Source organism: Perca fluviatilis, chromosome 7 (genome assembly GCF_010015445.1).
Source record: "Perca fluviatilis chromosome 7, GENO_Pfluv_1.0, whole genome shotgun sequence".
NCBI lineage: Eukaryota > Metazoa > Chordata > Actinopteri > Perciformes > Percidae > Perca > Perca fluviatilis.
This window is the reverse complement of record NC_053118.1, coordinates 30,638,889-30,649,876: the sequence shown is the minus strand read 5'-3', so window position 1 is coordinate 30,649,876 and position 10,988 is coordinate 30,638,889. Positions and strand designations below refer to the sequence as shown.

Genomic DNA, 10,988 nt, shown 5'->3' with positions numbered 1-10,988 from the left:
AGTGCGGTTTATTGTTTTCGGGGGGGAAAAAGAAAAAAGTGTAGACGATTGAAATGTCTCAGCTCAAGGTCTGCTTTGATTTGTTTACACTTCTCACACACACTCTGTTCTCCTTTTTTGTGCTTTACACATGCCCTTTTTATGCTTCGGCAACATAGATGCACATTATCAATTTGCATTAACGTTTTGGAACGTGTCCACAGCTCCCACACGTCGCTGCCTCATTAATAATCTTTGTGTTTGAATGCAGAGGCCAGGGTTTGCTGCTTTTTTTTTTTAAGTAGAGAATCCTAAATATTGTCACAAGCAGCCCAATGTCAACATGTTAGAACCAAAAGTAGAACAAAAAAAAGGGTATCATAGAGAGGGGCCATCATTAGCTGCCCTTCTCCCCTCTTCTCTCACTCTGCCCTCTTCAAGATGAGACTCACCGGTCCCCCTTGTGGTCAAAGTGACAACTGCAGCACATGTGGGCTTCGGAGGCGGCAACATGAGTTGTTGGATTAAACACAGGCTGCATTGAAATCACCAGCTGTTGTCCGTAATGATGAAAACATCCCTAACTTAGCATGAATTTATAATTATGCAAAAAGGAAATTTGAATCTCTTTACTGGAACTTTTCAATTCCCATTCAATCTCCCAGGAGAGAGAGAGCTGGTGTGAATCATATGCAGAGATTGTGTGTGTGTGTGTGTGTGTGTGTGTGTGTGTGTGTGTGTGTGTGTGTGTGTGTGTGTGTGTGTGTGTGTGTGTGTGTGTGTGTGTGTGTGCGAGGGTGCGAGGGTGTGATTTTTTTTATTTAAATCAAGATCTCAGATGCTTCATAATGAAACTTTTGTGGAGTCCCAAAACCACAACAAATGAACTTTTCTGAGAAGTATTTGTATGGATCAGCTTACGATAAAGGCTACAGTCCTTCTGTGTCTTCTCAGATGAATAAACGCCAGACAATCAGAATTATTTTAACGATTTTTCGGACCAAACACCCCCCCCCCCCCCCCCCCCGCTCTCACCTTGTCTTCTCTTGCGTTTGCTTCTTTTAGCTCTTTTTCACCTCACTAATTCTATTTTCAATGGGATGTGTAAATTAAGTGTACATGTAAATGGATCAGTGTGTTATTTATGCTAAACCCGGTAAGAGAAACACATTCACATTGTAAGTAAACAGCTGCATTACCTGTGGGCTCCTGCACACCTGCTAGTGCAGAGCAGTTAGCCTGCATGCAGATGCAAACTGTCAATCATTTTCACCCACACACACACACACACACATGCACACACACAAACAAAAGCACATGCACAATAAATGAGTATAAATATGTGCAAGGGTGCACACAAATCCAAAACACACACACGACACAAAAAAATGTGTATTCAAACCACAATATGTGATGCACACACACACACACACACACACACACACACACGCAAGATCTACACAGACATGATAAAATCTACCCGAATGAGTGAAAGAGAAATGTTTATTCATGCATGGAATTTTAATCTATAGTTGGAAACATTAATATATAACATATAGAGGTATAATCACCATACCATGGAGAGATGTTTCTTACTTTCCATTCATTCACTGTAATATGTTCTTTATTAAGACTAATTTAATGTACCACTCTCAGGAACTTGAGGTATTTCTTGTCTAATTTCAGACTTTTGGTAAGAAAAAAAAGGCGACTTACATTCTTCACTTTACACACAGCAGTCAATACAGCAACAGCTGACAATCAGTGAGAAAAGCCCTAATGCATTTAGACACTGTGAGGGCGAAAAAGAAGCTGTTTTCTCTCCGTTATCTGTCACTGTCCTCTGTGCCTCGGCTGATTCTGCTTTAGGCTGTGTTCTTAAAGATGTCCAAGAAAAGAAAAATCTAATTATTCTGCTCTTTACGTAATTTTATTTATTTATTTTTAACAAATTTGCATTCCTTCAGCTAAATTATTATTATTATTATTATTTATTTTTTTAGATAGGCCCGCGGTAGGATTCTTAAATGTGTGATGGAGAGGCGAATTGTGTGTGTGATGGCCGGAGTTAAACTAATAGTTGTCACAGAAAAAAAAAAGCAACAGCTGGCATTGATAAAAAATAAATAAAAGTAAGTCTGCTTCAATAACGATGCATTGAAAAAGTCATAATAATTATTATTTCCCACTAGAAAAAAAGCCTTGTTTAAATTGGAGAAATTAATGGAAAAATAGCTTTCGGCAAACACAGACTGCAGTATTAGCCCTTCTCTCAACAAGCATCAAACTTCATTATTCTTGAAAACTTGTTGTTTTTTTGTGATTTTTGCACACTTCGGCTTTCAAACAAATCGACTCATATTTAATAAACAGCTATTTTATGTCTGTAAGATCATCTGATGTAATGTAAAGCCTACCCGACTTCACCGGGCTGTATGCATGGGTTTTTTTTACATTCCGCTCAGGTGTGCGGGAGGAAAGCTGGCAGGTTGCCCTCCGCCGTTAAAACAACAGGCTTCCACTCCATACGGAACAAAACGCACGCTGCTGCGCGCAATCCACTGTTTAGCAGACTCCCCCTTCTTTTCCTTCTTCTTGACATGCAAACATGTGGCGTGTAAATATGAAAATGAATGAGTGTGAGCGCTCTCCTCTCTCTCTCTCTCTCTCTCTCTCTCTCTCTCTCTCCCTGTGTGTGTGTGTGTGTATGTGTGTGTCTCTCTGTGTGTCCCCGGAGAGCAGCGCGTCGGAGAGGAGCGGCTGTAAAAACCAAAGTGGGGCAATGAGACAAGCTGCGCCACAGCTGGCAAATCATCGATTTGAGCATCAGAAAACGGGGAGGGGCGGTTCGTTTACCTGCCGCCCCCTCTCAAAGCAGACCTCCTCGTGCACATGCCGCTACTCTCCTCTCCTCTACTTCACCTCCGCTGCCCGCAGCGCACGGTCGCTCACACTCTCTGCGCTCCATCCGCCGTGCAGCCAGTGCGCTCCCCCAACTTCAACCTCCGCCGGTGCGCTTTCTGCAAGACGACTCCCCCCTCCTCCTCTTCCTCCTCCTCCTCCTCCTCCTCCTCCTCTTTCATTAGGACTTTTGACCTTTAAAAAAAACAAAAAAAACACAGTTTTTCCTCCCACAGAGCAGTTGCCTATTTTTTTTTTTGGGATCTCTCGTCGTGGAGCAGTAACAAGAGGTTCCTCAACTTTTGATGGAAAACAAGAGGTCGGGCGACTGCTGACTTTAAAGGTACGGTCCCACAGTGTGCGCTGTTTGTTTGTTCTCAGCGATCTGTCTCTGCTGTCAGGCTTTCATGTGCGTCTTTACCAGCGTCTCTGCATATGTTTTGAAATCACATTTATTCAGATTGCACGACTCATAAAAAAAAAATAAGGTGCATCTCCTTTGGAATTAGAAAGAATAAATGACTCGGTTCTAAATGAATTAAAAGCTATTTGAAAGAACCCGTCTTCCAAATCACTTTAAACCCACACAGAGCAAAAGTGGCTGCTAGGATTTAATATTTCATAAAGAAGGGAGAGGGGAAAAAACATAGAATATGAATGTCATGCTTAGTGGTAAATATAAACGCATTTAGAACTTCTTTTTTTTTTGTTGCAAAAAACAGGCCTATGTTATTTCTGCACGAATAAGCAAAGCACTCGTGATATTGGCGGGGTTAAGTAAATCCATCTCCTCTAATTCATTTAACAACTTCTTCAGCGCGCGCAGCACAGGGGCAAGAAGTGATGCTGCTGCCATTACTGCTCCTGACCTCAGGCTTTTAGGAACCACGGACATCTTTTATGGTGACTAAAAGTTGCTTGAAGTTATACACCCCCTTCAGATTATGAATCTTAAAGAAAAACATTTTGTACATCTCGTCTGTCAGGACTTGCTTTGCTAATTTACTTTCCTATTTTTGACTCATTATAACCAAGTGCTGCTGACATGTCCATTAGAAATGCTAAAGCTATTGCAGTCCAACTGCCCATCTACTTTTACTACTTTTTTATTAGGGCCATTAGAGCCGCTTCATTTATCCTCTCCATATACTTACTATTTAATAACGTGTCAACTTGCTTCAACACTTTTATTGCTGTGGCATGAAGCACTGCCTGAGCCCAAGGAAGTCACAAAAAAAAACAAAAAAAAAGGTGTAACAGGGAAACAAACGGTTCATGAATGTATTGCTTTCTTTCTGCAAGACGTAGTGTGAGGCAGTCAGATATATGTGATGATACAGAGACTGCTGTTTGGTCTGCCTTGTGGCTTTTGTCACAGTGCTGATAAAGTCATTTCAGGTACAACCAGACCTGCATGTGTGTGTGTGTGTGTGTGTGTGTGTGTGTGGTGTGTGCACTCGCATGTGTTTCAGAGATATATGGACAGAGAGAGCAGTTATGAGAAGATGTATTGCCATCTTAAAAAACTGCGTGGGCACCGATGTGCTGTGGTTTACAGGTTTTCTAAAGGTTTCACTCTCTGCTCCTTTAGAAAATAGCTGACATTTCACACACCGGCGTGGCCAGTGGCTTTCACTCTGATTATTTATACATAGATATCAGCATAAACACACTCACCTGAAATAGACTTTTCAGAGTTTGTATTCTAGGTATAATCTGTCGTGACGATTACATTGGCTCATTTAGCCACGATGCTCTGTGAAAGTAATCCTGACGTGCAGAGAAAAATCACAATAACATCTGGTCTGCATCTGGCGTAGAAGTTTGTATTAAATCAGAAACTTTGATCAGGTAAATTATTCTGAAATACTCCTCGGCCTCCAGCGTCACTCAGCCTCCTGTGTTGTGTATTGTCTTGCTGCTGTTGTCGGGGCTGTGCGCTCTGCTCGCTCACAAGCGCGATCACGAGGTCAAGCATGGCACCTCTGCATGGAAGAAATAAAACAAACAGTTTGTGGCACAGCACCGGTGTGCATTTTTTTCTTCTGTCCTTTAATCGTTGCAGATCCGTGGCAGTGCAAGATGCTGTGGCTTATCTGGTCAGTGTCTTTGACAGCAGTGACACACAGCCTTTTTCCTGTCTCAGGCTGCCATGTATCACTTCTTGTAAAAAGTCCTCAGACAAGAAGAAAGCCTCAAAGGCAACTTGAAGAAAAAAAAAAGAAAAACACTTCTCGGTTTTACTCTGAGTCTTCATTAGAAACACCTATTTCTTTTTTTTTTTTTCTTTCTTTTTTATCAGCTTGTGGGTTTTAAAAGTGGCACAAACAAATGCCCGATTGCAGATCCACAGCGGCGGCGTGTCAGTCTGTTTGGCTACGTTCTAACATAAACTTGTTTGGCAGGAATGATAAGAATCAAGAGTGTGAGGATGGCGACAGCGCTGTGTACGACTGCCAGGTCACACACATCCAGCAGTAAAGCCTAAACATCTGTCGCAGCTTATTAGCGTGTAATTAATTCCTTTGAATGTTTTTCTGTCGTGTTCACAGCTCTTACAATAACCCCTCTGTGATTTACAATTAGGAAGACATCTCGGAAAACACCAAAGTGTTTCCACCATTCTTCTTCTAACTTGCAGGTTTAACCTTGTTACACTCAGATCCCCAGAGTTTAGTTTTGTTTTCATTACAACTAATCGAAACTAGTACACACTGCATTTACTGTATTGTAGTATCGTATGAGCAGGAAATCAGCTTGTAAGGTGCACAAACAGTAAGGGATCTTTTTAAATCCCAGGGACACATTTGCATCACCGTCCTTTAACTGTCACTTTAAGGTGTCAGGTTGCCGGTGTGTAAACTGTAGGACAGGAAGGACGGCGACTTCTGTGTATCACCAGTTAAACCTTGTACCCCAGTAGACCGGATTAGTTAAGCGCAACACAGCGGCTGTGTGTGTGTGTGTGTGTGTGTGTGTGTCGGCCGGCGAGCAAGTCAGTCTCAGGTTAACAGACGCCGAAGAGCGGGTTGTCAGACGAGAGCGAGAGTAGATGACAAAGTTTGCCCTGCGACCCTGAGAGACCAATTAAGTCTGCACATTGGAGAGAGCACAGGTGATTTCTTTTCTTTGTTTTTTTTCTTCTTCTTCTTCTTCTTGTCTGCTCTGAAACCATATTAACAACAGCATCACCACTTTGATTTCAAATGGAATTATGTTCTGAATCATCAGTTTGATCGCTTACAGGAAAGTAAAAAAAAAATATCCAGGGAAGGTGTTGTCGCTCCTCATATGTTTGTAACGCCGTCTTTAGCTTTGTGTTGGAGTTGTGCTTTTGAATTCCCGCAGCAGAAGATGCCGATTATTAAAACCTACATACTGTTGAGCATTTGCTGGGACTTTAGAGCAATGGGCCGTGCCTCACTTTGCTGAGACTGATATCTCGGCTAAAACCATTAATCACCTTTCTTTACCACCTCGATAATTATCTCTGTAGCAAAATAACAGCTCAGCAAACAGTGAAATTATACCTGTGGTAGGGAGCAGAGTAAATACCTGTTTAGCTGCCAGCAAAATGTATTTATTAGACTGTCGCCAGTAAATAAGAGGCCTGTCTCGTTTTTTAATGTGTGGCTCTTTGGGGATTCCACCCGTCCACGCACCACCCATCCCTCCCCTGTATGAAATAGCTCTGTTATGATTGCTAATACAAGAGAAAGATAACAATGATTCCCAGCTTCTTCTTTTATTTTTTTTTTAAATGACAAGTTGCAACTAGTTTGGGAAAAAAAAGGCTGCCTGTGTTAATAGGGACTGCTGCATTCCAGGGCTAAAAAAATGTAAGAAAGGCCCCCCGCTCCGACAGTTACAGACATACCACCCTGGGTGAGTGCTTAGTGTGTGATTCGGGAGTTACAGCTCATTTTGTCATTATGTGGAAAGTTCTTTATAAAGATGAGGAGGGGAGGGAGTAAGGGGGGGTTATGTTGTCCCAGCATGTTTGACTGCATTTATTCTGGCGCATGCTTTGAATACTGTTGATCCAGATTCCTTGGCTTAGTGATAAAAGCGCCACATTGTTTTTTTGGGTCCTGACAATCAGCCCCGTTCGTCGAATGGGTTGGCGTGTCCTCCCCGGGAGATAGAAAACCCCAAAGTCCGTCACGTCAGTTTTGTCACGCTTTTACAAAATGACATCCCTCCTATGATAGATTTATTTTTCTTGTTTTTTCAGCTTGCTTGATGCTACCATGGCAAATATAATTTAAGCAAGCACATACATCTAAGTTTTCACGATTCAAATCACATTATTACAGGTCTTATCGTATGTTTGTTTTGTTTTTTTGTTCTTGAGAGGGAGAAAAAAAACCTCATTGTCTTTTTTTCCGATGCTTGTCTTTATCCAATCTGTGTAGGTTTTTCTGAATCCTTTGTTCGGAGCAAATAAAAAAAAAAAAGAGAGCGATTTAGAGGAAAGCGCATCCCGCTAAGATCAGGTTGTTAATACCCACCCACATACTCCAATGAAAAAATTTCAACAGATACTGTATTCTCTGTCTTTGTCACATACGCACACGCACACGCACACACACACACACACACACACACACACACACACACACACACACACACTTGCCTTATCAACTGTTTCGTTCGTCAGAGGATGGATGATGCATCCTTTGACAAGGGCTTAAATATGCAAAGAAAAATATGTAGATAAAGAACCCCATCCTTGTCTGCACCTCTTATTCAATACTTCTGCCTAAGCCTCGATATTAAGAGCCGTTTTCCCCACGCGCTCACATCCCATCACTCCTTTCATCTCAGCGTATAGCGCCACTTCTCCCACACCGAGGCGAGTAACACCACCCCATCACCTGCCTCCATTTCTTTTAACACTCCTGAGAACACCCCACAAGGCCGGGGTACTGTGCCCTTCACCGCCTCCCCCCTCACTTCAGGAAAAACCGCAGCAGGGGGATGTAGCAACCTTTCTCACTCCTTCAGTCTCTCCTCTCTCAGTGCCACAAATCCATCTTCAGTATCTCTTTCCCTCTCTTACACACACACACACACAAACACCTCTGTATTTCCAACTGTTGTTAGGTAGTTTCTTTTTGTTGTTGTTGCAATCCACGAGGCAGAAATTAGAGTTTAATTATTCGGTCATCATGTGATGACCGGAGTCCAGCGAGCAGTGACAGAAAAGTCATTATTTATTTAAAAAAAAACAACAGCCTTGCCTTTGTTGCCCGTCGAGTGTTCTATGACTGATTGTTTTTTTAATTTGATAAAGAGAGCGAGAGAGGGAGGTGTGTGTGTGTGTGTGTGTGTGTGTGTGGGGATAAACAAGACAGTGAAGGGGTCCTCTCAGTGAGGGGATGCAGTTTTGAATCTTTAATACAGATTCCTGTGAGGAAGACCTGAACCGACCTGGCTCGGTGGTAATTATGGTCGATGTCTGAGCTGATGACCCCGAAAGCCGACAGTAACGCCAGGGTTCAGGCTAAGGTCCCGGACCCGGACGCCTCGTTTGGCACAGCGTCTACGCGCACTCGTCGACACTGAGCGGATGTACATGTCTGCGTGGCGTGCATCTGCGTGGGAGTTGCAATGCGTGTAGTGTACACCACACACCGTAAGGGTGGGCGAGCTGAGAGTTACAATGTGAAAAACAAAGGGGTGTGAGCAGAGAGGTGTTTGTCTTTCTTAAATCACCAGAGGGAAGAACAAACAAAAAAAAAAACACCCTGATGTTCGCCTTCCACGGCGACCCTGTGAGGCCAACTGTCGTCAGGCCTTCCTGTCAGCAGACCTGAGGTGGAGACCACTCGCTCCGCTTCTATTTCTGTCGACTTTATGTGATTATGAAAACAATTAAGCACTTAGGAGTCGACTCTCAGTTCATTACATCCCCCTTGTTCTTTCTTTCTGTCTTTTCTCCCTCCTCCCACACCGAAGCGCGGACATATGAGAAATGCAGAAATCACACTTATTTCACTAGTAATTGAAAGCCACGCTAGCTGTATGAGAGGCTAATGGAAAACACAAAGCTAATTTGGTTTGGAGGAATATGTTCATTATGGAATATTCAGTCTATCTGTGCTTACCTAGTAACAACTGATTAAGCAATTTTTCATGGTCCTTTAGATGTGTTACGAGGGAACATTTCTAAACCGCCTCAACCCTGAACTCTGTATAGAAGTGGCTGAGTTTTTGTGCAACAGTTGTGCAGGAAGATCAGCCATTTCAAAAGAAAAGTCTCACTCGCAAACAAGCGATTGTCTTTCTGAGAAGACAGTGAGGAAGGTGAGACCGTAGTGGACAAAGTGCTGACGCGTTATGCTTAAATCGTCAGATTTCCAGATTTTCCATATTGGTTTTTTTTTTTGTGTGTGTGTAGAAAACACAGTATGTTGTTTTTGCAGCACGTGTGTCGGTTTATTCTGGAGTCTGCAATGCATTTTGAAACTCATTGATTGATTTGATTTCTTTCACTGCGGCATCTACTGTACAACCCCCTCGTTTTCCTTTTTCTTTTTTTTTCACTCTACATGTCTTCTGTCTATCGTGCACCCACACTGATGCAGGCGTGTTTTGACACGTTCCCAGACAGATTATTAAATCCTTTGCAGCCTCTAATAATACTATTATGTTTATGTGTGTGTTTTTATTGTGGGAGACACTTGCAGAAAGAGCTCAGAGTCAAACCAGTGACAGTACCTACCCCCATGCTGTTTGTGTTCGCTCAGACTGGATGCGCAGACTAATTTGTATTAGTAATCCAAATAATCGTTTTAATGCCCATTAGAAGCATCACAAGTGGCGAGCATGAAGACATCACAACACCTACGTACAGTTAAGTGATGGCGCCGGCTTCGCCTGACACAGTCGATAAAGACGCCTCTCGATGTTGAGCCAACAGTGATACATTTTCTCATTCCTTTTCTCCCTTTTTGTGTTGATTATTGCACGTATTTATTGAAGAAATAGACATAATATTGAATTCCTATGGGACATAAACGTGTGGTTGAAAAAAGCAGCAGGCCAGATGTAATAGTTCTGATAAGTGTGTTATGGTGAACACATACAGGAGCTGTGGTAATACACACAGTGAAGGTGAAATGCATCTGCGGTGTAATGCTATGACTCCTGACATTTAAATATGAGGTGTCTTTTTATTGCAATCTAGCATCCAGTCTGTCACGTTTCTGATGTCATTTGTCATGTTTTCTGTACAAATTTAGCCAACAGGCACCACAATCTTGCCTGCACAATTACGTACTGTATCTCCCCAACACAAAGCCGCACAGGCTTGTAAAAACCCACCTTGAACAGAGCTAAATCTGTGTTCAGCACATGATTATAACAGCACACGAGTAGTATTTTTAAACAGGCTTTCTGTGTTTCAAAACCCATTTTTCCCCTCTTTTCTGTGCGATACAAAACGGTATATGTTAATTGATAATCAGCAGTGTTGATTCAGTGGTGCATTCAGTGCAAATCTGTGCCCTTCTGGATGTCAGAGGGTTTTCACAGCCACGTCGGTGCCAACCTAGCTGGCAGTGCCGGCACCTGTTGGCGGTGCCAAGGCCTGGCAGGGGTTATCGATGCTCTCTGATGGTGCCCGACAATCACAGTGGAAATGACTGCGGCTGCTTGCGTCATGCCAGATAGAAAAGAGCATTTGCCCACAATGGCTTGCTTTCTCCGTCGCTCCTATATATTCTTCGAACGCTAGCTAACTGCGGCCAAGGAAAAAAAAAAACCAAAAGAGAGAAACGGGAGCTGTAGGGAACATCATGTAAAACGTGGAAAACATGTCAACGTGCAGAATGCTGTGCAGCGATGCCGTGAAGGTCTAGGGGATGCAAAGTGATCTGCTTAGGAAAAGGTTTGGGTGTGTGTGTGTGTGTGTGTGTGTGTGTGTGTGTGTGTGTGGGGGGCTGCAGCCTGTCGGTGCAATTCATGTTACGACATATCCCAGTGGCACCAATGAACCTGAACAGTAGGCATGGTCTAAGATGCTGCACATCCTTTTTCAGAGACAAAATATTACCTGATATTCATTATTTCTAAATAAACCAAATATTAAAAATCGGGACAAT

General features: G+C 42.7%; 1 protein-coding gene across 6 annotated transcripts in view; it reads left to right on the top strand.

Moving 5' to 3' along the window:
• The first annotated feature begins 2,760 nt into the window (after window positions 1-2,760).
• Window positions 2,761-10,988, top strand: part of LOC120562794 (DNA-binding protein SATB1) — a 61,220-nt gene continuing 52,992 nt past the window's right edge. For 3 of the 6 annotated variants that reach the window (XM_039806692.1, XM_039806689.1, XM_039806688.1), the window contains exon 1: window positions 2,762-3,223. The gene's annotated coding sequence lies outside the window, so the exon portion shown is untranslated. Of the gene's footprint in view, window positions 3,224-5,896; window positions 5,996-10,988 lie in introns of those variants that run through there. The other 3 variants (XM_039806691.1, XM_039806685.1, XM_039806687.1) reach the window with 2 other exon arrangements.